The 27,710-nt window shown below is 40.0% G+C and overlaps 1 protein-coding gene and 2 pseudogenes across 1 annotated transcript in view; 1 reads left to right on the top strand and 2 right to left on the bottom strand.

The window, feature by feature from the left end:
* LOC102861267 (protein spire homolog 1-like) overlaps window positions 1–27,710 on the top strand; it is a 508,352-nt gene that overhangs the window by 22,602 nt on the left and 458,040 nt on the right. The window contains exon 3 of the mRNA XM_006897017.1: window positions 14,148–14,182. The gene's annotated coding sequence lies outside the window, so the exon portion shown is untranslated. The remainder of the gene's footprint in view (window positions 1–14,147; window positions 14,183–27,710) is intronic.
* On the bottom strand, window positions 5,813–7,002 carry LOC102859629 (annotated as a pseudogene).
* LOC102860035 lies at window positions 19,685–20,251 on the bottom strand (annotated as a pseudogene).

Below are 27,710 nucleotides of genomic sequence, written 5' to 3'. Positions count from 1 at the left end.
CAAACGACTCGACGGCACATAACAACAACAACAAAACAACAACAACAACATTGTGTCTAATTTGAAAAAATGAAAATTGACTTTTCATTGTATTGTTGATGGATATATGGTTTCTTGGAGCTTTTAATTGTTCCTCATATTGCTGCTCTTGAATAAAGCATTTATTTCTGTTTGTGGTACTAGGGATATTGTAGCTAATTTTAGATGGATCTTAACTGAAAGCAGTGAATACCAGAGTAATGTCTTATCTGTGTTTCATTGATTATGCAAAGACGTTTGACTGCATGGATCATAACAAACTGTGGCTGACTCTGAGAAGAATGGGAATCCCAGGACACTTGATCCTGCTAATGCAAAAACGTATACTTGGATCAGGAGGCAAGTAGTCAGAGCAGAGCAAGGAAACACTGCATGGTTCAAAATTGGGAAGAGTATATGCCAGGGATGTGTCCCATCTCCATACCTTTTCAACCTGTATGCAAGAACAGATTATCCGGGAGGCTGGGCTCTGTGAGGAGAATTGTGACATCAGGATTGGTGGAAGATCCATCAACAGTCTGCGTTATGCAGAGGACACAGCCCTGCTTGCTGAAACTGAGGAGGACCAGAAGCACTTGCTGCAGAAAGTCAAGGACTGCAGTCTTCAATATGGATTGAGGCTCAATATCAAGAAGACAAAGACCCTCACCACTGAACCAATTAGCAGCATCAGGGTGGATCGTGAAGAGACTGAGATTGTTCACAGCTTTAGTTTGGTTGGCTCCCCAGTCAGCATTCTTGGCACCAGCAGCCAGGAAATGAAAAGATGTATTGCGATGGGAAAGTCTGCTGTTAGGGACCTCTCCAGGGTACAGAAGAGCAATGGTGTCACTCTGGAGACTAAGGTGCACCTGATACAGGCCCTGGTCTTTGCAATCACTTATTATGCATCAGAGAGTTAGGCAGTGACTAGGGAGGATAGAAGGAGAATTGATGCCTTTGAGCTGTGGTGCTGGAGATGAATATTGAATATACCATAGACTGCTAAAAAAATGAAGAGGTTTGTCCTGGAGAGGGTTAAACCAGGCTGTTCCTTGGAGGCAAGGATTCTGAAGCTTCGTCTAATATACTTTGGACGTGTTGCATGGAGGGACCAGTCCTTTTAGAGGGACATCATGCTTGGGAGGGTGGAGGGACAGCGCAGGAGAGGAAGATTGAGGTGGATTGATCCAGTGACTGGAGTAATTGGGGTGGGTGTGTTGGAGATGGTGAGATTAGCACAGGACAGAGAATGGAGCTGTTGTACATAGGGTCGCTATGAGATGCAAGTGACTTAGCATCACACAACAACAACAACAACATGTATCTAGTTACACTGCTATCAGAAAGGCTGTACGTCTCTGGCACTTTGTAATCACCTGCTACTGCAAGAGGGAAACATGGGCATCTCCGCTTGTTTACATGTACAGTGTTGGGGAAAACATGGACTTCTCCTCCTGTTTATGTGTACAGTCTTGGGTGAAATATGGGCATCTCCCCCTGTTGACATGTACAGTCTTGGGGGAAACGTGGACATCTCCCCTTGTTAACATGTGTAGTCTTGGGTGAAACATGGCCATTTCCTCATGTTTACATGTACAGTCTTGGGGGAAATGTGGGCATCTCCTCGTGTTTACATGTACAGTCTTGGCACCTGATGGAGGGTCTAATGGAGTCAATTGATTTGTTGGCAGTGAGTGGCTGTGTAGTAGTCTGGGTGTTAAAATGTTGGTTTGTTTGGTATGTTTATATTGACCTTTAGTAGACATTGAAAAGCAATTTTCCAAGGTAGTGGTTTATATTTATCTTTCTTAGCCTGGTGGTGCAATGATCAGAGCATTTAATTGGCAACCAAAAAGATAATGGTTTGAACCCATCACCTACTTTATAGGAGTAAAAAAAGAGTCTACTTCTGTAGGGATCTATATTGTTGGAAATGCAATGGGCACCTCTAGCTTGTCCTACAGGGTTACTGAATCTCAGTCCACTAAATGGCAATGGCTACCAGCCAGTGTTGCTTCCCATCTAATAATTTGGAAATGTCAGGGTCTTTTGTTGGTGTGTTTTGATTTCAAGTATCCTTATGGTTGTGTAATGGTAAATTACAGTAGACCTGCCCATTGTCATGTGTCTTTTTACTTTCTCCCCTCCCCTGAGAGAATGGGTTTTATTTGACTCGACACTAAAAAGTGGAGCTTCCCCATGACAGGAAAGGCTTCTTGAGTGACTTTAATCTGTATACAGGTTGACTAGGTGTGGTGGAAGGCTACAACCCTGATATACATCTTTTCTGATTGTAAACTATTCAGTGTTCCCATGTTCTGTTCAGACCACTGCTACTAGGTCTTTGTAGATGTTTTGCATCAATGCAGTTAAGTGTTCTGGGAATCTCATTCTTCTCTATGCTATCCATAATTTGTTATGATGCATACAATCAAATGCCTTTGAATAGTCAATAAAACACAAGTAAACAGTGTTCACTTTGGTAGCATATATACTACAACACAAGTAAACGTCTTTTTTTAAAAGGCTAGAAAACAAGGATGCCAGTTTAAAGACTAAGGTGTGCTTCCATCAAGCCATGGTATTTTCAGTTACTTCGTATGCATATGAGTTAAAGAGTAAAGACGACCAAAGAATTGATGCTTTGAATTGTGGTATTGGCAGAGAGTACTGAATATCCCATGAACTGCTACAAGAATAAACAAATTTATCCTGGAGGACTTGCAGCCAGGACAAGGATAGTGAAACTTTATCTCAAATACTTTGGGCATTTTGTGTGAAGGGGCCAGTCTTTAGAAAAAGACATCATGCTAGGAAAGGTAGAGGGTCAGTGAAAGAGAGGGAGACCCTCAGCAAGACAGACTGACACACTAACTATAACAATGGGCTGGAACAAGGCAGAGATGTTATTCATAAGGTTCCAGTAAGTTGTAGTCAACCTGACAGCACCTAACAACAACATCAATAGTATATATTACTAGGATTTTAAGGTGCATTTATTTCATTTTTGTATATTTTGATCTTTATCTGCTGTCAATTCTGTGGATTGCAGATAATATCTCTTGCTTTGTGGTTTGACTTTTTTATGTGTGAGAGTATGTTGCTGTTGGTTTTTTTTTAATGAAAAGCATTTCTTTCTTATTATTAATTTTAATGAAAATTTACAGAGACTTTGGATTTCCATTCATTCACTGTTGCACTTTTCTCCCTGCCCCCTCCCCCAGTACACACTTCTCTTTGAAAAGTAAAGGAAACATTCTTTCATTATTTTACAATCCCTCTCCACTATGCAGCCTTTGTCCTGGACTCCTGTCATGGCAATAATACCTAATCACATATTCATTTTAAACAGTTTTCTCCCTCATCTGTTTCAATGCAGTATACATTATTCCATCTTTTTCAGTCTTCCCCCCCCCCCAACCCCGATGTCAGTCCCATTTTACAACAGTGGCACTATGCAGTATTTGTCCTTTTGTGACTGAGATATTTTAGTCAACATAATGTCTTCCAGGGTTGTTCCTGGTTTGGCTGGCGCCTTCCCAGGCTCGTGGGAAGCTCTCCTTGCCAGAAGGCGGGAGCGTGGTGGTGGGAGTGCAGGAATCGTGGCAAGCTTTTGGAGTGGACTGCTTTTCTGGGAATGTGTTTGTCGTGCAGGTTTGCTCTGACCCTGGAGTGAGGCTAGCCAGCCTGGGCCTAGGGTTTGAACCAGGAGGCGGCCTTAAGCCCAAGGCAGCTGGGAAGGAAGCGGCCATGTTGTTCCTGGTTTGGCTGGCGCCTTCCCAGGCTCGTGGGAAGCTCTCCTTGCCAGAAGGCAGGAGCGTGGTGGTGGGAGTGCAGGAATCGTGGCAAGCTTTTGGAGTGGACTGCTTTTCTGGGAATGTGTTTGTCGTGCAGGTTTGCTCTGTCCCTGGAGTGAGGCTAGCCAGCCTGGGCCTAGGGTTTGAACCAGGAGGCGGCCTTAAGCCCAAAAGGCCCAAGGGCCTGTGGCCCGAGGGCCAGGTTCAAAATGTCTTCCTGTCAAACATTCTTCTAGGTGGTATAGCACTGGTCTGTGCGTTGCTGTACAGAGGTAACTCGTAGTTGCTGTGATGCTGAAGCCTGTGACAGTGATGTGCCAATCGTGGTAATGGGTGCCCATGGTGGACAGTGTTGGCTGGAGCTTCCCGACTAAATCAAGCCTGGAAGCAGGAGCGGCATCCACTTCCGAAATGGCTTGCCTCTGGAAACTCCATGTACGAACAGTGCTCTGGCTGTTTGTTCATAGGGTCGCTATGAGTCGTCTACGACTCGATGGCATTAAACAACAACAACAACGTCTTCCAGGGTCACCCATTTTGTATAGTATTTTATGAGTCCCTTGTTTTTCAATGCAGCGTAGTATTCTATTGTGTGACTATACCACAGCTTGTCTATCCATTTGTTTGTTGATGGGCACTTAGGTTGTTTCCAGGTCTTTGCTATTGTGAACAAAGCCACGATAAACATGGGTGTGCATATATCTGCTTGGGGTGACAGTTATGGTCTCTCTGTGGTATATTCCCAGTAGTGGAATTGCTGGGTAAAATGTATCTCTTATTTGCAACTTTTTGCGAAAGTGCCACCCCACCTTCTGTAGTGGTTGCACCAGGTAAGGGTATATTTTGATGAACAAAAGATTTTGCTATATCATATTTTCATTATCATTGAGTTTCAATGTCTTCCTAATTTCCATTCTGATTTCTTTGATTTGTGGGTTATTTGCAGTTTTGCTTATACATATTGATACATATGTTCTAGAACCAGTGTCCCTGTACTTAAAGCAAACATTACTAATTAGTCATCCCATTTTGTTGCTAAATTTATTAACAGCCTTAGCATTATTAACAGGGGGCTTCAGGCAGCCACTCATCATCTGGAGCTGGCGTGTGAGATTGACCTTGCTTGTTTTCTCTGCACTGGGCTTTCACTGAGCCTAAACAATAGAGTGTGTGGGTATAGTGGGGAATGAGAAAGGTGGGGAAAGTATGCTGGTTGAGATCTGATTATAGAAAACATTTTGTGTTTTATTGTTCGCTTTATATGTTTTATCTATGTAGGCAATAAAAAGCCACATAAGAAAAAAAAATTTAAAAAAAGCCACATAAGGAACTTAGGCAGGAAAATTATGCAATCAAATTACTCTTTTTTTGAGAGATAATGATAGAATCACTTAGGAGGTGGACTGAATTGGATAAAACAGAGGGCAGAGAACCAGTAGGCCTTTCATCCAATCATTAGGTCTTAATTAGTCTTTACATTGCTAAACTAGTTAAGAATATGACTGTTTTCCATATAGGATATGATGGAAATCGGGACTAGGACAGAGAGAAAGAGCCATATTAAATGATTTAGGAAATTTAAAATAGATTATTAGTCTATTTTTTAATGTCAGAAGAGAGAGAGAGGAAAGCATCTACAACCTCTGCAGCATAGGTGACTATGTAACAAGTAACATAGGAGAAGCAGATTTGGGTGGGAATGTGCTGACTTGTTTTTGTTGGAAATTATATTGGCCTGGAAAATAGCTTTCCTATGGAGTCATGTTGATTACCACCACCAAGTCCCTTTGCTCATTCAGAGGATCACCAGTCAGCTGTTTAATGTGACACAGTATCATGGAAAGAACTTGATCTGGCATAGAAGCTGTGGCTTTGATAACACAGTATAACATGTATCAGGTAGTTTTAAACTCAGGCATTCCAGTTAACCTGTCTGGATTTTTTTTTTAAATACCACAGAGTTTTATTTGGGGTAGTCACAGAGAATGTGCACCTCACTTCCAGAACTTCTTGATGGACTTGGTTTTTTCACTATCCTTCTGCATTACCTTGGCTTCTGCCATCTTGAAGTCCTCTTGGGTGACATGGATTCATCGTTCTCTCAGGGCATACATGCCAGCTTCTGTGCACTCACCCTTCGCTTCAGCCCCCAAAGCTCCTGGCATGAATTCGGCAATTTTTCTCAGCTTGATCCCCCTGGGTCAGATTCATTTTCGTAGAGTGGATCTTCAGAATGTCCAGCTGGGCCTCTTCATTGGGTGGTGGGAATTCAATAATATGCCCAGGATGAAGCAGTGCAGAGTCCAAGATAACAATCCTATTAGTAGCCATGAGGACCTTGATATTCTTAGTGGCTTCAAAACCATCCAGCTGGTTGAGTAGCTCTAATATGGTACGCTGCACTTCACTGTCCCCTCCAGAGCCCCCTTCCAGCCGTGAGGAACCAATGGAGTCAATTTCATTCATGAAGATGATGGAGGGTGCGTGCTCACATGCCTTTACAAACAGCTCTCTCACCATCCTTGCCCTTTCCCCAATGAATTTCTGTACCAATTCAGAGGCAGAGACATGAATGAAGGTGCAGTCTGTATGATGAACCACAGCTTGGGCCAACAGTGTGGGGTGGGGTAGAGCAGTACCCCCTTGGGCTGTGCAATACCCAAGGCTTCAAAGAGCTCGGGATGTTTAACAGGTAGCTCAGTCACTTCCTTGATCTCCTTGTCCAGTCCACCTATCATCTCATAGGTCGAGTCTGGTACTTTCCCCACCATCATCAAGGGCACTAGTGGATCCACCTTCTTAGGCAGGATCTTGTGCAGGTTGTAGCTGTCATTTATTAGAGCCACCTGGCAGTTGGATGTCATGTCATTTATGTCAATGTTCTTGTCCACATCTACAACAAACTTGCCTTCAGGATGTACCTTGACCAACACTTTCTTCTTATCCATTGCTCGGACGACATCCCCCAATAGGAGCCCTCTTCCTGCAGCAGCTGTAGCTCCTCTCTCAAGACTGGAACTTTAGCATTTAACTCATTCCTCTGTGCCTGCAGTCTCCAGAGGTTCTGGCTCTTGTCATTCACAATCAGCTGAAGTTCTTCAATCTTGGACAGGTAGTACTGGTGGAGTCCACTGCCTGCCTTCCCCTTTTCTAGCTCCATCTGCTCTGGTCCGTCTAGCGTCATCTTCCGTCTTCAGTTGGGACCGCCGGCCCCTGTCTGGATTTTTTAATGTATAGAATAGAAGTTCTGTTTTTCTAGCCTTTCTTGCAATATTATTTTGATCAGATGAATAAATTTATGTGTCTAGTTTGTCCATTCATTCATATTGTAGAAATGATTTATTATTGGAATAATTCTTCTTTGTAAAAAATATTTTAAGATTCTTTGATTCAAGAGTGATAAAGAACTTCTATAACAGTCTTAAATAACTATATATCTGTAAGCCCATAAAATTATACTTGAGTTGCAAAAACGTAAAATGCATGCTGTCGTACTATCATTGGATCTGCTAACTTTAGTTGCTGCATCAGTGAAACTATTTATTCATTGAAATGAATTCCGAACAAATTTTTGCAGACTATTGAGAGTTAATGCTTGACAACATTTATAATTTTAACTTATTTCTGCATAAATATTACATATTATTTTTCAATTGTGATTTGAAAGTTTAGGTTTTTCCAGTCAACCATTCATGCACATTTTGCTATAATATTAGTTATAGTACCTACAAAGTATTCTCAATCTTCCCGCTTCCTTTCTGTCATCTTTTTTCCATCATTCCTTCAGTCCGACCCCTCCTGACCTTCTGGGCTTTATTCTTGGGCATGTGTTGCTCTCTACATGGTTGGTTATTCTCAGGAGTGAGTGCCTTCCTGATGCTCACCCAACTCACTGTATGGTGTTTTTTGTTTTGTTTTGTTTTGTTTTTACTTGAAGTTGAGCTTTGGAGGTATGTTTTGTTGCAGGTTTAAAGGACATTTAATGACCTTATTCTTTAGGCTCCACCAGTCTCTATTAAAACGGTAAGCAGGCCTTTTTAACACTTGAGAGCATTATTGCAGATTTCCCCACACTACCCCCAGGATGTTCTATTGCAGTTTCTTTCAGAATGGTTAGTGATGGAAACTGGGCAACATTTACTACATCTTGTATAACCTTAAATTTCCTTTCCATTCTCTTTTTACCTTTGATATTTATTTACTAACAGACACATTTTTTATTTGTCATTGTTAGGTGCCACCTACTATTACTCATAATGATCTATAAACCAGCAGACTTAAAACCTTGCCTCACCCTGCACACACCATCCTCACAGCCTCTGCATGCTCAAGCCCATTATTGTAGTTATTGTGTCAGTCCACCTCACTGAGGGTCATCTTCTTTTTCACTAACCTCCTTACTTTCACAGCAGGATGTGTCTTTTCCAAGGACTGACCGCTTCTGACAACATGCCAAAAATATGTGAGACAGATTCAACATTCTTGCTTCTAAAGAATGCTGCGTGCATTTCCTCTGAGACAGATTTGTTTGTTCTTTTGGCAGTCTGTGGGGAGTGAACACCCAAATCACTCCTGTAATGTTGATTGGATCCGTAATGACCCTGAAGGACCAACCAGAACTGCCCCATTGGATTTTTTTTGCTATTCATTTTTATTTTTTTAAAAGTACATGTGTTTTGTTCAGTGTGTACTGTGCTTTATACAATCTTTAATTTACATTGTGTTTCATAGAATCATATACATTGTAGTCCATATAATTACCATTGATTTATGCCTGTTATTACCCTGTCTCCTCAAGTCATCATTGAATCATCACCCCTAATCCACCCACCAAACTCTGCTATCCTAGTGGTCTCCACATCTACCCCCTTTCTGCTCCCTCTGCCCTTTTCCTTCACCTTTTGGGCATTTATACTCATTTTTCATATGGGAAAATGCTGCATGAGGCTGTAAATACTTAATAGAAGCTGATCGCCTCATCTTTCTCTCACAGAGCACTTGGTAAATTCAAACTGCCAGCCCCTTGGTTAGTAGTTGAATACTTAACTATAGCACCAGTTGAGTTCCCTGGGGAGTAAAAGGGGGGCTTATTTATAGTAATAATACAAATAATATAATTTTCCCCCTAAACTTTTGGGACAAATTTTATTTGGTACTTGTAATATTAAATAATGTTTAGATGAAAACATTTTGCATTTGCTGTTTGCCTAATATACATAATCAAGTTTCATTGATGAGAAATTATTAAAGTTCTTTAGAAATTTATTTCATGATAATTCCTCCTTAATGGTGACATTCTTCTGTTGTTACATGATCATATCAATTGTATTTTTATGTAGGGAACTTACTTTTCTACTAAATGTAGTATATAAAGAACAACCAGACTGCTCCTTGGAGGCAAAGATGTTGATGCTTCATCTCACATACTTTGGGCATGTTGCTAGGAGGGGCTGTTCCTTGGAGAAGGACATAATCTTCTTTCTCTAAGACACATTTGTTTGTTCTTTTGGCCATCCATGGGCTATTCAGTAGTCTTCTCTGACACCACAGCTCACAGGCATCAATTCTTCCTCTGTCAACCTTAGTCACTGTCCAGCTCTCAGATGCATAGCTAGTGATTGGAAAGACCATGGCCTGAGTCAGACATACCTTAGTCCTCAAACTGACATCATTGCTCCTCAATAATTTGGAGAGATCCCTACCTACAGGCTTTCCCATTGCAATACATCTCCTGATTTCCTGATTGCTGTTTCCAAGGATGTTGATTGTGGATCCAAGCAAGATGAAATAGTTGACAACTTCAGACTTTTCTCCATCATGATGTTGCTAATCGGTCCATTGCTAAGAATTTTTATCCTTGACATTGAGATGTAATCCATGTTGACTGTATTCTTTGATCTTGTGCAACAAGTGCTTCAAGTCCTCCTCATTTTCAGCAAGCAAGGTGTTGTCATCTCTGATCTTGATACCACATTCTTTTTTATAGAGTTCAACTTCTCAGATTGCCCAGCATACTGATTGAATAGTTATGGAGAGAGGTTACAACCCTGACTCACATTTTTCTTAATATTATACTATATAGAGTGTTCTCTTGCTCTGTTGGCACAACAACTTCTTATTCTAGGTGTGGACTTCACATGAGCAAAGTTATGTGTTTTGGGCTTCCCATTCTTCTCAATGTCAGCCACAACTTGTTATGATCCACACAGTCAAATGCCTGTGCATAATCAATAAACAGACATTCTTCTGGTATTCCTTACTTTCAGCCAGGCTCTCTGACATCAGCAATAATCCCTGGTGCCACAGCCTCCTCTAAATCTAGCTTGAACTTCTGGCAGTTCCCTGTCTACTGTTCTAGACATTTTGGAATGATCTTCAGTATTTTGCTTGCATATACTTTTAATGATACTGTTCAGCAGTTTCCACATCCTGTATTAAAAGTAGCATTCTTCAGTTGAGATTTTAAAAAATGATTTGGCTTGGAAAGTTTCCTTTGCAAGTTGTCTTTCTTCATGAAGAAGTGATATATGTGGCACTATGGGCTCAGTCTATTTTTAAAGTCTCATGAACCTAGCCATTAATACTTGAATTATTATAACTGTAAAAAATGTCAATCCAGAATGTATAAAATACAGTGTGAATGAAGTAATGTGTCAAAACAGTGTATATGAATGAAATGATATATATGAATGAAACACTGTATACAAACTTAGTATGTAAATTAAAATAAAATAAAAAGAAATTTTAAAAAAGCACCACAACTTTAATTAACCCCATTCTCTAAAACAGTGGAGTATGAAAAATATAGCACTTAGGTTATCATACCTCTCTACTTCCATAGCATTGTTAAATGGCTCTGGATGTCTCCTACTTTGAGACTTCTGAAGATAGCATTCAGTTAGAATTGGCACAAGAGATGAACTTACTATGCAACTTTTGTGTTGGCAGTATTACATAGAATAAATATTTGAATCAGGTTGAAAAGAGATATGCTGAAAATGAAGCAACCATCATGGAAAATAATTAACATGTTATGATGTTTGTTTTATGAGATAATGCAACATTTAGTTAATTAAAGTTACTTAACAAAAGTTTTACAACCTGGAAACTTGAAGGAAGGTCACTAGGTGTTGGCACTGACTCAGAGGCAGTGCTTTAGGGGTGAGTTCTGGGTATTTTAAGGAAGCAGCATTGTATGGTTCTGGGTCAGGAGGATGGCACCCCCTCTTGGCTCCTCTGACTGTACCGTCCATCCTTTATGAGTTTGTCATTTGTCACTGCTTTTGTCACTTGACCACTGCAATGCCTGTAGCTGCTTGCTTAGGGCTCGTTCCAGCTGACTAATTCTTACAAAGTTCATGTCAGTCTTATAGAACAGGCAGTTCAGGGCCAGGCCAAAAGTATCAGACCAGGATGTTTGTCCATGTGCACAAAAAACCCCTCTGGGGAGATAATATGGTAAAGGGTTGTAGTTGGAATCTATTAGTGCTCTCCATGGGAGAAAGATGGGATAGTCTCCTTCTGTAAAGATTTACAGCCTAGGAAACCTGATGTTGCTGTTATTAGATGCCATCAAGTCAGCTTGACTCACAGTGACCCTGTGAATCCTGCCCTATCCTGTGCCATCCTTATAATCTTTGATGTGCTCAAGCCCATTGTTTCACTTCATTTCATTGAAGGATCTTCCTGTTTTTAGATAACTCTCTACCTTTCCCAGCATGATGCCATTTTCGAAACAGGAAACTTTTTTTTTTTTTTTTTTGAGAGCCCTATCATTAACTACTTTTCTGCTAACTCAAGGCCACTGTTCAAATCAGTCACCAAAAGAAAGATGTGGCAGTCTAATCCAATGAAGATTACTGCTTTGAGTTAATGTAGACTATTTACCATTGTTTAAAGAAAACATTTGAATTAGCTCAGAACAATAATATTAGCCTTCATAATTTAATAAAAGATTTGCAGGTTATTGAATGCCAGTTTCCTCTATATAAAAGAAAAAAAAGTACTATCAATGACTTGAGATTTCACAAAAACTTTTAAGTGTATTTTTCCTTAGTGAAGACATGTTTCCATAGTGACTAATTAATGACTACTGAGTTAACATTAAAAATGAGATGGCCAGATTTTGACCTTTCACTCATCTGTTGAACTATTTCAGAAAGTGGCCTATGCTCAGAAACCCAGTGCTAATGATGGAAAATGTCAAGCTCTACTGAAAGCATTGAAAAAAAGAACTAAAAAAACTCATTGCCACTGAGAACTGACTCATAGCTGACCTTCCAGCAGGTGTTCAGAGATTGTAAATTGTACAGGATGAGATTGTCCCTCTTTATCCCATTGGTAGACTTGAACCACCTGCCTTTGGGATGCCAACACAATGTTTTACCTACTAACACACACCAATTGAAGTGTTTCAGGAAAAAGATCCAGTCCTTAGTGGGCTAACTAGCCTAAGCCAGGAAATGTGGAAGACACCTGTAAGGTCAGCTGGTTGGAAGAGGTCCATTTTTGTTTCAGTGCCATAAAAAAAAAAGGTGATTCAGAGAAGTCTGGAAATTATTGAGTAATATCATTAATATCACATGCAAGCAAAATATTGCTGAAGATTTTTTTTTAAGTATATGGATAGGAAACTGCCAGAAACTCAAGCTGGATTAAGAAGGAATCATGAGGAATATTATTGCTGGTGTCAGAACTTGCTGAAAGCAGAGAAATACCAGAAATATATTTATTTGTGTTTTACTTACTATGAAAAGACATTTGACTCTGTGGATCATAATACATTATGATAACATTTAAGAGAATGAGAAGACCAGAACTCTGGACCTCACTTAGACCAAAATGGCATCTGACTATGTGCATAATTTTTCTTGGATCCACAATTAACATTGGTGCCAGCAATTAAGAAATCAGAGGACATGTTACATTGGGAAAATCTGCTGTTAGGGACCGCTACAAAGTACTAAAGAGCAAGAATGTCAGTTTAAAGACCAAGGTGTGCCTGATGCAAGCCTTTGTCTTGTCAGTTACTTCCTATGCATCTGAAAATTAGACATTGAATAAAGATGAAAGAAAAATTGCTGCCTTTGAATTTTGGTGTCGATGAAGAGTTCTGAATATCCCATGGACTGCCAAAAGGACAAACAAATCTGACTTGAAGGAAGTGCAACCAGGGTGAGAGGCAAAGATGATGATGCTTCATCCACATACTTTGGATATGTTGTCAGGAAGGGCAAATCTTTGGAAAAAGACATCATGCTGAGAAAGGTCAGCAAAAGAAAGGCAAACCCTTAACGAGATGGATTGACAAACTGCAGCAGGTATGTCAAAGATGATGAGGATGGCACAGGATAGGAGAGGGTTCAGATCTCTTGTTCATATGGTTGTTATTGGTCATAGTCAACTTGTGGAACCTAGCAACAACAACAGCACTGGATCAATAGGCAATATCATGATAGATGGAGAAAGATAAAGCTATGAAGGATTTACTTTTATTTGAACTGAAAATCAACATCCATAGTAATTATAGTCAAGAAATCAGAAATTGTGTCATATTGAGTAAATCTGCTGCCAAGGGCCCCTTTAAAGTGCATAAGACATGGACATCAGTTTAAGGACTAAAATGTGCCTAATTCAGAATGAAGCCTTTTCAGTTGCTTTCTGTGCATCAAAAAACTGGATATTGACTAAGGATGACAGAAGAATAATTGATGCCTGTGATTTTGGGGGGAGGGAAGCATACTCAGTATCCTATGGACTGCTAGAAGAACAAGTAACTTTTACTTGGAGGAAGTGTAACCAGGTTGCTCCTTAAAAGCAAGGATGGTGAAGCTTGTTTCACATACTTTGGGCCCGTCCTTGGGAAAAAACATCTTGATAGAAAAGGTGGAGGTTCAGAGAAAGAGGGCGGTGGCTCAACAAGATGGATTGACACAGTGACTGTAGTAATGGGCTCTAGCAAGTCAAGATGGCACTGGATAGGGCAAGATTCTGATTTGTTGTTTGTGGGGGTCACTGTGATTGTAGTGGACTTGAGGGCACTTAATATCTTCTCACCTGCAGCCTTGAGACTTCTTGAAATTGAAATTAGAAAGTACATTGTTTTACTCATTTAATTAGAAGGTAATGGTTTCCAGTCAGCAAAAGCATTCTTTTAGGAAGGAAGGAAGTGGAGGGATCAGGCTTGGGTTTGTTTGGCTGGGGCTTGCTTTACTGTTACTTTTGGTTTTATGGATTAAAAAAAAAAAATCCTTAAACACAAAGTAAGATGTCTGTTGTTAATTTAATATTTTTCTTTAACAGAAATAACTTCTTGTATTTATATTACAGGTAAATTGGAATGTTCACATTGTACAGAAACAGAGGTAAGAGAAATGATCAAATCTTTCATAGTAAAGCACTTTCTAGGCCTGTTTAACTTTATTATGGAAATACCTCACTATGGATTCTTTTTAAAATTTGTTTAAATTGTAATTTTAATGAAAGTTTTTAGAAAGTTCAAATTTTCATGTATTCTTGTTGCACATTTTTATCCCTCCCTCACTCTCCATTCTTTAGTCCCCTTAGCAATGCACCTATTGTTTTCAGATTGTTCTCTGGATTCATTATATACATATAATATGTAATCATATATTCCTTTCAGATAGTTCTTCCCCTCATGTGTTCCAGTGCAGTGTTCATTACGTAATCTACTCTTTTTCCTGTTCTCCCAGTCTCCATATCAGGCCTATTTAATAACAGTGGTGTTATATAGTATTTTCCCTTTTGTGACTGAGATATTTCACTCAGCATAATGTCCTCCAGGCTCCCCTATATTGTATAATGTTTTACGAGTACATTGTTTTCCAATGCTGCATAATATTCAATTGTGTGAAAGTACTACAATTTTTCTATCCATTCGTTTGTTGATGGGCACTTGGGTTGCTTCCATCTCTTTGCTGTTGTCATTAATGTAGCAATAAACAAGGGTGAGCATATATCTGTTTAGAGTCATGGCTCTAGTTTCTTTCAGATATATTCCCAGTAGTGGAAATGCTGAGTCAAATGGTATTTCTGTTTTCAACTTGTAGAGAAAGCACCATGCTGCCTTCCATAGAGGATGCACCATTTTACATTCCCACAAGTAGTGAATAGAGAGTCCAATCTCTCTACAACCTTGCCAGCATTTGTTTTTTGCTGCCCTGTTGAACTTTGCTATTGTTGCTGGGGTGATATGATAACTCATAGTTGTTTTTATTTACATATCACTGATAGCTAGGGATTTTGAACATTTTGTTTGTTTATTTGTTTGCCATCTGAATTTCACCTTCAGTAAAATATTTATATCCTATGAGATTTCATGATTGATTTGTTTATGTTTTTCTTGTTGAGATACTGGAGTATTCTATACATTTTAGATACAAGTCCTTTATCAGATGTTACACTGCCAAATATTTTTCCCAGTTTGTGGGTTTCTTTTTTACCCTGTTAGAGTTTTATTGTTGTGGTAAGATGTTATGTTTTTGTTATTTTGAGCTGGATTCTACAAAGAAGAATTTTGCTTTAGAATAGGAGGAAGACTCATCCACAACCTGCATAATGCAGATGATACAACCTTGCTTGCTGAAAATGAGGAAAGCTTGAAATTCTTGCTGCAGGAAATAAGACTACAGCCTTCAGTATGAATTATATCTCAACATAAAAAAACAAAAATCATCACCACTGGACTCATAAGCAATGTATTGATAGATGGACCAAAGATTGAAATTTTCGATGATTGTATATTACTACAGTCAACACCATTGGCACCAGTCGTTAAGCACTCAGATGACTTGTTGCTTTGGCAAAGTCTGCTGTCAGTGACTACTGAAGAACATTGGTGTCAGTTAAAGACTAAAGTGTACCTGATTCAGGCCATGGTCTTTTCAGTCACTTGCTATGTATCTGAGAGCTAGACAGTAAATGATGACAGAAGAACTGATTCCTTTGAATTGTAGTGTTGGAGAGGAAAACTGAATATCCCATGGACTGCCAAAAGAACAGATACTTATTTCTTAGAGAAAGTGAAGTCATAATCTCCTTGGAGGTGAGGATGGCAAAGCTTTGTTCACTTACCCTGGGCATGTTAGGAAGGGCTATTCCTGGAAAAGGGACACCATACTTGGAAAGGTGGGGGATCGGCGAAAGAGAGAAGACTTGTAACGAGATGGATTGACACAGTGATTGCAGCAATGGGCTCAACTATGTCAGATGATGAAGATGACAGGATATGAAAGAGTTCAGATCTGTTGTTCGTAGAGTCACTATGAGTTTTACTCGGTAGCACGTAACAACAGCAACAAAAAACAAATGATCTTGAGCATTTGTTCATGTGATTGTTGGCCATCTGAATATCTTCTTTGATGAAGAGTCTTTTCATATCTGCTGACCATTTTGCAAATTGAGTTGTCTTTTTTTTTGTTGAGATACTAGACTGTTCTATAAATGTTAGATAGAGTCTCTTATCAGATATGCCATTACCAAATATTTTTCCCAGTCCAAGGCTTTCTTTTCATCCTACTGAAGAAGTTTTTGATGCATACAGGATTTGAATTTAAGACAATCCTATTAATTTATTTTTCTCTTTTGGTTTTGCATTTTTGGCTATCTCCGCCCCCCCCCCCCAGTCCCCGTATGTATGTATGTATGTATGAATTTATTTATTTATGTAATTTTTTAAATTTTTTACTGGTTTACTTACAAAGTTCATATGCATTGTTTTTCACTCTGAATCTTTCCCTTTTCCTTAACCCACCCTTCCCTCCACCCATCAAATTGTGTGACCCTATGATTACCACCCTTTGCACATCCTCACCCCTCTACTCCTGCCCTTACCCCCTTAGGTCCTCATACACGTTTTACTAGTTATGTATTTCTGCCATAATGGTCTTTTTCAGTATTTATCCTTATGAGAACAAGTTAGTTCACTTAGCATAATGTTCTCCAGTCCTTCCCGAGTTAGGTAGTGACTTACAAAATCATTGCTCCTGCATGCTTTGCAATATTTCATTGTGTACATATACCAAAATTTCTCAATCCATTGCTATGTTAGGAAGTCTCTTCATGCCAGAAATGAGACCTTCTAAATTTATTGCTGTTTCTTTCTCTGAGCAGCTTTGTAGGTTTTGGTTTTACTCCTAGGTCCCTGATCTACCTTGAGTTGGATTTTGAATATAGTGTGAGGTTTTGATCTTGCTTTAGTTTTCTGCAGCTAGATGTCCACTTTTGCCAGGATCATTTATTAAAGAGGTTGTCCTTTCCTCATTTAAGGGATTTTGTCTCCTTGTCAAAGATCATTTGATTGTAGGTAGGTAGGTTGATTTCTGGGTTCTCAGTTTTATTTTGTTGATCTATGTTTGTGTGTTGCTGTACTAGTACCATACAGTTTTGATTACTATAGCTTTGTAGTAGGTTTTGAGATAATACCTCCTACTTTGTTTTCATTTTCAGTAGAGTTTTGCTTATTTGGGGTCTCTTTCCTTTCCAAATAAAGTTTGAAATTACCTCTGCAATCTCTTTGAAGAATGGCATAAGTATCAGAATTGAAATTGCATAGGGCATGTCTATTTCTTTTGGTGGGCTTGTCATTTTCACAATATTGAGTCTTCCTGTTTGTGATCATGGTATGTTTCTTGTAGTAGTGTTTTGTCTTTTCTTTATATAGGTCTTTTGTATTTCTAGTTAGATTTTTTCTTAAGTATTTAATCTTGTGGTTGGCTGTTGTAATTGGTATTGTTTTTTTGTTTTGTTTCTTAAAAATGACATTTGTATTAAAAGTCATAAAACAAATAGACAACAATTAAACACATGTCAGGAATTTAAAAAAATTACAATTAGTAGGAATCCTTTTGGTACAGCACTAAAGTAAATTTTGCTCTTTGCTTTTGGAGGAACATTCTAGAACAATAAACCATTATAAAATGCAGAAAAGGAGCTAATGCCTGAAAAGTTGAACAAAATGACACACACACACACACACAGAGAAAAAGAGAAAATGAAAAGCATGAAAATTAGACTTTAAGGACTGGGAATAATAAAGAAATTTATTAAACAATAGGCTCTCTTGTCCTGGCTTGTTTAGGAAGATTACTAAAAGGAAACTGGGAAGTGGATTAAAGAATAGCGGAAAATAGGTTATAGTGGGAAGTTCACAGGTTGACGCTCGCTGGAACAGCTGAGTTTTGAAGGCACTCTGCAGACACAGGGGTGCTGGGGGCCCTGAATCACATTTAGGAAGTCTTTGTACGGTATTTTAAAGAGGTAGCCATCAAAGTCTGTTACTGCCACACAAACAATTTTTAAAAAGGCAAAGAAAAACTAAAACAAGAACATTAACTCAAAGCACACACACAATAGTACACAAAAACGTGCAGATCTGAAACATTTTTTCACAGCTGATAAAAAAAAATACTACCATTCTCCCCTCAAGACTCCGCTTTGATACAGTTGTTGTTATGTGCCATTGAGTTGCTTGTGATTCATAGCGACCCTATGTACAAGAGCCCTAAAAGCCGTTCTATCCTGTGCCAACCTCTCCATCTCAAACACACGCATTCCCACCACTCCACTCACAGAATAGATCCATCTCATTGAGGATCTTCCTCTCCTGTGCCATCCTTCCACTTTCCCAAACATGATGTCCCTCTCCGAGGAGCAGACCCTCCTTGCAACATGCCCAAAGTATATCAGACGAAGCGTCAGAATCCTTGACTCCAAGGAGCATTTTGGCTTCACTCTCTCCAGGGCAAACTTGTTTGTTCTCCTAGCAGTCCATGGTATATTCAACACTCTTCTCCAGCATCACAGCTCAAAGGCATCAATTCTCTTTCTATCATCCCTATTCACTATCCAACACTCCGATGCATAGCACACAATTGCAAAGACTATAGCCTGGATCAGGTGCATCTTAGTCTCCAGCCTGACGTCGTTAGGTCCCTCACAGCTGACTTTCCCAATGCAATTCGTCTCCTGATTTCCTGGCTGCTGTTACCAACAGTGTTTACTGTGGAACCAAGTAAACTGTTAACTATCTCAATCTCTTCACCATCCATACTGATGCTGCCTATTGGCCCAGTGGTGAGAATCTTTGTTCCCTCCCCCCCCAATTTCAGCAGACACTTTCTGGCACCCCACACTGTATTGGCATCAGTGTTAACAGTCCCAGTACCTATGTGCAATACATAGTATTGGATACACTGTAACAAGAATCCAACTTTGCATAGACATGCTCAGAATCCCAGTAAGTCACAGGGTTACCCTTCAAAGCTGGCAGAGAAGGAACCGGATCTTCATTTCCAGCTCCTCCTTGGAAAACAAGGGGGAGGGGGAAAAACCCCAAACAAACCCAAAAAGAAAAAAATAAACTTTTTTCCCTCTCCTCCTGCTCCTTCATATGCTTCTCCCAGACTTCTTTACATGTCTTTAAAAGTTGGAACTAGAAAACTGTTGTTGACAAAAAAACCCCAACAAAACAAAACACCAAAAAACCAAAATCTCCATTTTCTCTATTCTCTCCAGCCTCTTCCTATACCCCACTCCTATTGTTTTCCAGGATGAAAGTTTTGCTTGCCAGGTGAAAAGCTGTCAAAGGGTGCTTCATTGGGGATGTATGGGTCAATCAAAATAATTAGAAACGTAAATGGTGCAAAGAGCTACATTTCCACCAAGGTCTCAGATGGTCAGAATAGGACATCTCTTGGCACAGGAGGTGGCAAGGGACACAGGTGGTAGAGGCCAGCCAGGCTCCTGGGACACCCTGGTCAATGCAAAGTTGTCTCCAATCTCAAAGCAAGAAGAGAAATCACATTTCGAGAGTCAGGTGTGTTTGGCTTTGTGCACAGTGAGTGGCCTCAGAGAATCATGCAGGCTGAGCAGCAGCCCTCATCTCTGTTGGGCTATGCCTGCATAGTTCATCTGCCACACGATCTCAGCAAACAGCTCATCCACCCAAGGCTTTGTTTTTCGCAGATGTCACCATGAAAGGGCAGCTCCACTCCTCTGCCTGGGCATTGCCCTCGCTGTCGAAGACCTCGTGCTCACTCTCCAGGTCCATTTTGTTGCCCACCAGGATAATGGGTACGTGCTCATACCGCTTCACGCAGATGATCTGGTCCCACATGGGCTTGATGTCCTAGAAGCTCTGCTGGTTGACAAGGCTGTAGACAAGGATGAAACCCTGGCATTCCCGCATGGACGTGAACTGCTCCGTGCCCACCGTGTCCAAGATCTTTAGAACTGATGACGATGAGTCCACCTTGAAGAGTCCACCTCAAGGAGTCCACCTCTATCTCCTTGCGGTAGAAGTCCTCAATTGGTGGGGTCGTAATTCTTGATGAAAGAGCCCATCACGAACTGCACGGTGAGCGCAGACTTTCCACGCCGCCCGAGCCCAGCACCACCACTTTGTACTCTCTCATGGCTCTGTCACGCTTATGCTTCACCTGCCATGGCCCCGTTGGGGCTGATCACCTGGGAAGGCTGGGCATGGCGGCTGCCCTCCTGCCCTTCCTCAGTTCCAAAGGAAAAACCAGGAGAGTGTGGCCTGGCAGAGCAGGGCTGAGAAAGCACAGATCAGAGGCCACTCACTGGGCTGGCTGGCGGCATATCCTGTGGGTGCGGGTCTGGGGCCCCACAGCAGCCCATGGCGGCAGCCCGGGTGGTGAACTCTGGGGTGGGGGATAATGTCAGCAGTTTCCACGAGGACCTGGCCGGGGCTCTTGGCCGCAGCAACCTCGGAGCTTGGGGAGGCGATGGCGGGCTGCGGAGGTGACTTAATTTCGGGCTGGAATGGAGTGCACGTGGATGTGTCCCTGTAGAGGATGTATTCCCCCATTCTCCCCCCACTCCCGCCATGGCCCATCGTGCTCTCTGCAGCCTCCGCAGGCACAAGCTTCCTACTCGCCTGTTACTGTTTTTTAATTGAAAAAATTTTCAATGTTGTCTTTTTTAGTGTAGAGAAATCTGACTCGTTTTATATGTTGATCTTTGTCTTGCCACTCAGCTGAATACTACTATAGCTAACAGTTTTCTTAATAAATCTTTACCATTTTCTATGTACATTATAATATCATATACAGATGCTATGTTATGTGCTGTCGAGTCGCTTGCAACTCATAGTGACCCTATGTACAACAGCCCTAAACTTTGCTCTGTCCTTTGCTAATTGCACTGTCTCCGATAACACACATCCGATTACCCCAGTCACTGAATCAATCCACCTCATAGAGGGTCTTCCCCTCCTGCGCCGTCCCTCCACCTTTCCAAGTATGATGTTCCTCTCCAAGGACCGGTCCCTCCTTACACCATGTCCAGAGTTTGTGAGATGAAGCCTCAGAATCCTTGCCTCCAAGGAGCAGCCCGATTTAATCCTCTCTGGGATGAATCTGTTTGTTTTCTTAGCAGTCCATGGTACCCTCAATCCTCCAGCACCACAGCTCAAAGGCATCAATTTTCCTTCTATCCTCCCTAGTCATTGACACATAACAAGTGATTACAAAGACCGTGGCCTGTATCAGATGCACCTTAGTCTCCAGAGAGACACCATTGCTCTTCAGTACTTTGGAGAGGTCCCTAACAGCAGACTTACCCATCACAACACATCCTTCAATTTCCTAGCTGCTGGTGCCAAGAGTGTTGACTGTGGAGCCAAGCAAACTAAAGCTGTGAACAATCTCAATCTCTTCACTTTCCATCCTTATGCTGCCAATTGACACAGTGGTGAGACTGTCTTCCTGATATTGAGCCTCAATCCATATTGAAGACTGCAGTCCTTGACTTTGTGCAGCAAGTGCTTCAGGTCTTCCTCAATTTCAGCAAGCAGCGTTGTGTCATCTGCATAACACAGATTGTTGATAAATCTTCCACCAATCCTGACGCCACATTTCTCCTCATAGAGCCAGACCTCTCAGATAATCTGATCTGCATACAGATTGAAAAGGTATGTGTCCCAGGGAGGGAGTGTTTCTTTTACTTTTGAAAGAGAGGAGTGAACTGGGGTGGGGGGAGGGCTGGGCGGGGAGAGAAGTGCAGCAATGAATGAATGGAAATCCAAAATCTCTGTAAATGCTCTTTAAAATTATTAAAAAAAAAATAAAGCTTAAGAAGAAACACACACACACACACACACACACACACACACACACACACACACAGAGAAAAGGTATGGAGACAGGACACATCCCTGGCGTCTGCCCTTCCCAATTTTGAACCTTGCAGTGTTCCCGTGCTCTGTTCTGACGACTGCCTTTTGGTCCCAATAGAGGTTTCTCATTAGCACCATCAAGTGTTCTGATATTCCCATTTTTCTCAGAGTCAGCCATAGTTTGTTATGATCCACACAGTCAAACGCCTTTGCATAATCAATGAAACACAGATAGACATTCTTCTGGTATTCTTTGCTTTCAGCTTAGATCCATCTAACATTAGCTACAATATCCCTAAGTACGACGACCCCTTCTAAACCCAGCCTGGATTTCTGGCAGTTCTCTTCTGATGTGCTGTTTCAGTCGTTTTTGGATAATCTTCAGTAGAATCTTGCTTGCATGTGAAATCAATGATATTGTTCTATAGTTTCCACACTCTGTTGCGTCTCCCTTCTTTGGAATGGGAACAAATATAGATCTCTTCCAGTCAGTTGGCCAAGTGGTTGTTCTCCAGATTTCTTGGCACAACTAGGTGAGCACATTCAGGGCAGCCTCTGTTAGCTGAAATATGTCAGTTGGTATACCAATTGGTATACCAATTCCTGGGTCCTTATTTTTTGCTATTTCCTTCAAAGCAGCTTGAACTTCATTCATCACCATACGTTCTTGTCATATGTTGTTTGATGAAATTCTTCTGTGTCTGCCAATTCCTTTTGATACAGTGACTCAGTATATTCTTTCCATCTTCTTGGATCCATACTTCCTGGATCATTTAATATTGTGCCTAAAACATCCTTGATTATAGCCACTCGAGGTTTGAATTTGTTCTTCAGTTCCTTGAGCTTAAGTAATGCTGAGTGAGTTTGGCCCTTTTGATTTTCTGACTCCAGCTCCTTGCTCATTTCATTGTAATATTTTACTTCGTCATCCATGCTCGCTGAAACTGAGGAGGACCTCATGAACTTACTGCAGAGTGTCAAGGACTGCAGCCTTCAGTATGGACTGAGGCTCAATGTCAAGAAGACAAAAATTCTCACCACTGGACCAATCGGTAGCATCTGGATGGATGGCGAAGAGATTGAGATTGTTCAGAGCTTCAGTTTGCTTAGCTCCACAGTCAACACTCTTGGCACCAGCATCCAGGAAATCAAAAAACTTATTGCAATGGGAAAGTCTGCTGTTAGGGACCTCTCTAAAGTACTCAAGAGCAGTGGTGTCTCTTTGGAGACAAAAGGTGCTCCTGATACAGGCCATGGTCTTTGCAATCACTTGTTATGCATCAGAGAGCTGGACAATGACTAGGGACGACAGAAGGAGAATTGACGGCTTTGAGCTGTGGTGGTGGAGAAGAGTATTGAATGGACTGCCAAGAAAACAAACAGATTCATCCTAAAGAGGGTTAGACCAGGCTACTCCTTGGAGGCAAAGATTCTGGGGCTTCGTCTAATATACTTTGGACATGTTGCAAGGAGAGACAGGTCTTTGTATAGGGACATCAGGCTGGGTAGAGTAGAGGGACAGCGCAGGAGGGGAAGACCCTCTGTGAGGTGGATTGATTGAGTGACTGGGGTAATCGGTATGGGTGTGTCAGAGGCAATGCGATTGGCACAGGATAGAGCAGGGTTTAGGGCTGTTGTACATAGGGTCGCTATGAGTCGCAAATGACTCGACGGCACATAACAACAATAACAACAACATCCTGCATTGCGTTTTGAAATCTTCTGTTTAGCTCTTTAGTATCTTGAATTCTTCCCTGTGCTTTGGCTTCTTTGCGCTCCAGTACAATATTCAGAGTTTCTTCTGACATCCATTTTGGTCTTTTCTTTCTCCTTTGTCTTTGTAATGAATGTTTGCACTCTTCCTGGATGATACCCTTGATATTCTCCCACAACTCACCTGGTCTTCGCTCATTGGTATTCAAGGCCTCAAACTTGTTCCTGAGATGATTCTGAAATATTACATAGCCATGATTTATAACTATTTTCTCCTAATCTTTATTTTTTTATTTTCTTGGTGGTGTTTTGAATCATAAAAGTTTTAAGTGTTTATGAACTCTTATTTTATCTATTTTTTCTTATGTTACATAAGCTTTTTGTTTTATGCCTTAAAATCCACAAAGAAAACCCAGGTTATGAAAATTTACTTGTATGTTTTCTTCTATTTTATAGTTTTAGCTTAGTCTAGTAATTTATTTTGAATTAATTTTTTATGTGATGTGAAGTAAGAGCCTAGCCTCACTATTTTGTATGTGGTTATTTAGGGGTTGGTTGTATCATAATTTCTTGAAAGGACTGTTCTTTCTTACTGAATGATTTTGGTTCCTTTGTAAAAATATCAGTTGCTGTAAAGTTTCTGGATGCTCAGTTTCATTCCATTGATTTTTTTTGTCCATCCTTACTGATTTGTCAATATCACACTATCTTAATTACTATATTTTTAAATAAATCTTGAAATTGTGTAAAGCGTAAGTTCTACTTTTATCTTCTTTTTAAAAATTTTTGATATTTTTATTTTAATGTGAATTTTTTTAATTATTATTTTTTTGTGTGTGTACCGTCAAATCCAATCTGACTGGTACAGGAGGAGATTGTCCCTCCTTCCCCGGCAGAGCATCTGACGGATTTGAACCGTTCACCTCTGGATTGCAGTGCAGCTTCTTGCCACTAGGCCATCAGAGCTCCCCTGAATTTTGTTTTTTAATTGTTATGAAAAGCCAGTTTTATTTTTGGCGTTGCTTTCACTTCATTATCCTTACAATTTCAGGTTCAGCCCCAGGGAAGATTATGGAGTTAAGTTAGCTGATATGCACATATAACTCTAGAGTCCCAGGAGCAACTTTTGTTACTTAATAGAAGTTTCATATTTGGAATGTTAAGGTTAATTGTTCTAATGTATAATTGAAAACACAATTTAGGGGGATTTTAGTCAATGAAGGAATTTTTCTTTTACTTTTCAAAGAGAAGAGCGAACTGGGGGCAGGGTGGGGTGGGTGGGGAGAAAAATGCAGCAATGAATGAATGGAAATCCAAAATCTCTGTAAATGTTCGTTGAAATAAATAATAAAAACAAACAGACAAACACCCCCCCCATTTATAAGTATTACTCTTTGAAAAACATTCTCAGGTTAAGATTGAGGGGAAAATGTATATTATTTACAATCAAATGCCATTTACCTGGCTTCCAATCAGGATTCAGTCTTCTTAGGTTCTTAAAAAAACTTAGGTTCTTTAAAAAAATACTTTATAATGAAAACTGTTTCACTTTAATCAGGTTCCACCATGTCATTTTTGTTAGGTTCTTCTTTTAAATGTACAGAGTTGTTTTCTATAATGTTTGAGGGACCTGTCACCCTTGATACATGCTAATAATCACCCCAGGGGAATTGTTCGAGATTTTTAAGATTATTTGTGTTGTGCTGTGTGCAGTAGAATCAGAACTGACCCATAGCTGGCCCATACCTTTTCGGAGGAAGTTAATTGCGCAGGAGGAGATTACCCATCCTTTTCCCGCAGAGCAGCTGGTGAATTCAAACCAGGTGGCTTGAGTATTTTAGTACAACTTCTTGCCACTAGGCCACCAGTGCTCCTTCCAATAACCAATAACCAATAACCAATAACCAATAACCAATAACCAATAAGCAATGATTATTGGTTACTTGTTTAGCAAGATGCATGTCTCTGTATGAGAAACCTAGGCATAGATCATGTTGTAAAGGACTTATGTGCTCAGCCCCTGATTTTGGACATCCTCGCGCTCCCTAAGCATTTGATGGTCACTTCAAGTTTTGTGTGAAACACTTTACTTAGTTTCTGGAGAGTAAAAAACTTCAATTGGCATACCAAAATATGTCACCACTTTTAATGCTAGGAGCACTTTATTTCTGTAACTTGCTTACGGTCTTTTATATTGTTAAGTGTCGCAATCTGGCTTTAGTCTTTCTTCAGGTGATGATGTTTCCAACTCTTGTAAGATCTTAAAACATTCTCCTTATATATGATTAAGTATTACTGGTATGACAAGAGTCCAGAATAAGAGCTGCATAAGTAAAGTATTTTTTTGGGGGGGAGGCGGTTGCTGTATAACAATGGAAGAACTTTTTTTCCAAAGAAAAAAGCTAAATGGGGGAAGGGAGGGGGTAGGGAGGAAATTGTGCAACATTGAATGAATGAAAATCCAAGTTCTTTATAAACTATTAAATAAAATATAAACAAGAACACTCTCCTTTTGTTCAAATATCTGATGAAATATCCTACAGTAATAATCCATCCCACAGATAAGCCTGACATTAGGTCAAAAACTCATAGATGCTGAAATTGCTCTGAAAATGAGTCTTCTCAGTAAGTCGATGAAATCAGAATCGTCTTTGCAGGTTTGTAAAATCAGCTGCAAGTAGTTCCTCAGGAGAAGCTCCATGTGTATTTTTGAATCAGCTTGTCAGTTTCTATTAAATACTAGTTGGCATTTTGTTCAAATTGCTTTGAATTTATAGATCAGTTTGGAGAGTATTGTTGTCTTAACAATAATAAACCTTTCTGTCCACAGTAGAAGTAAATCTTCCCATTTATTGAAATCTTCTTTAATTTCTTTCAACATTGTTTTGTGGATTTTAGAGTCTGAATGTCATTGTTGTTTTACTTATTTATTCCAAATATTTTACTAATTTTAATGCTTTTATAAATGAAATGTTTAAATTTTATTTTTATATTTCTCATTATAAATGTATACAGTTGATTTTTATATATTGACATGATCCTGTGTAATAATTTTTTAGCTCCTTTGAGATTTCATGGATATAATATCCTCTGTGATTATAATTTTCCTTTCTGATATGAATGTTCTTTACTTTTTGTGCTTTCTTAATTAAAAAATGTTTTTCATATTCATATCAATGTTGATGGAGCATTATTCACAGTAGCTAAAATGGAGAAAGTAACTGAGTGAAATAATGCCAGCCACAAAAAGAAAAATACATGACCATACTTATGGAGAGGAAATAGGAATGTGGTGGAGTTCACTGCTTAGAGAACACTTATTTTTAGATTAAGGTAATGGAAAAAATACATTGATTAATGGTGAAGTTTGCACAGTGGATTCATGTCATTGATGTACAGAATTTGCATAATTGAGACAATTTCTATTGTTAAATGTGCGGTAAATTTTTAATAACACCACCACAAAGAGCAGTTGCCCCATACTGCTTATATAAAACCTCTGTTTGATTTGGTTTCTGGACTTGGAGATTGTGTTGTCGGTGCCATTTAGTTTGTTATATTAGTGTCCGTGTTTTACAGAGTAAAATACTCCTGTGCCCCTGGCATCCTACCGATTGTTTCTGTGCTTGAGTCGCTTGTAGCTAGTGTGTTAGGCCATCTCAGGGCAGGTCTTCTTTTTTGGTGTGGCGGGTCTTCTTTTTTGGCGATCCTGATTTTTGGGACATCCCACTTAATTGCCCAGTACTGCATTTAGTGCTTGTGTTCTCCTCTCTAATTTTTTGTTTAATGCTGGATCTTAAAACTTGCAAGCTGCCATCCAGTGTAGAAATTGGCCTTTGTTTTCCAGGAATAACAGAGCAAGGAGAATTGGAATAAGGGGAGGAAAACAGAATGTTTGGCTACTTGCCTTGAGGTACTGCTTCCTTTGCTCTGAGACCAAAAGAGCTGTCTGGTGCCTGGCTGTTGTTACTGTGTCTGTGTGAATAGTAGTTGTGTGAAGAAGTCTTTTTTTTTTTTTTTTT

Source organism: Elephantulus edwardii, unplaced genomic scaffold, assembly GCF_000299155.1.
Source record: "Elephantulus edwardii isolate Elephantulus edwardi_28Jun2011 unplaced genomic scaffold, EleEdw1.0 scaffold00196, whole genome shotgun sequence".
Classification (NCBI taxonomy): domain Eukaryota; kingdom Metazoa; phylum Chordata; class Mammalia; order Macroscelidea; family Macroscelididae; genus Elephantulus; species Elephantulus edwardii.
Note: the sequence above shows the minus strand (reverse complement) of the source record. Positions and strands in the feature narration are given on the sequence as shown.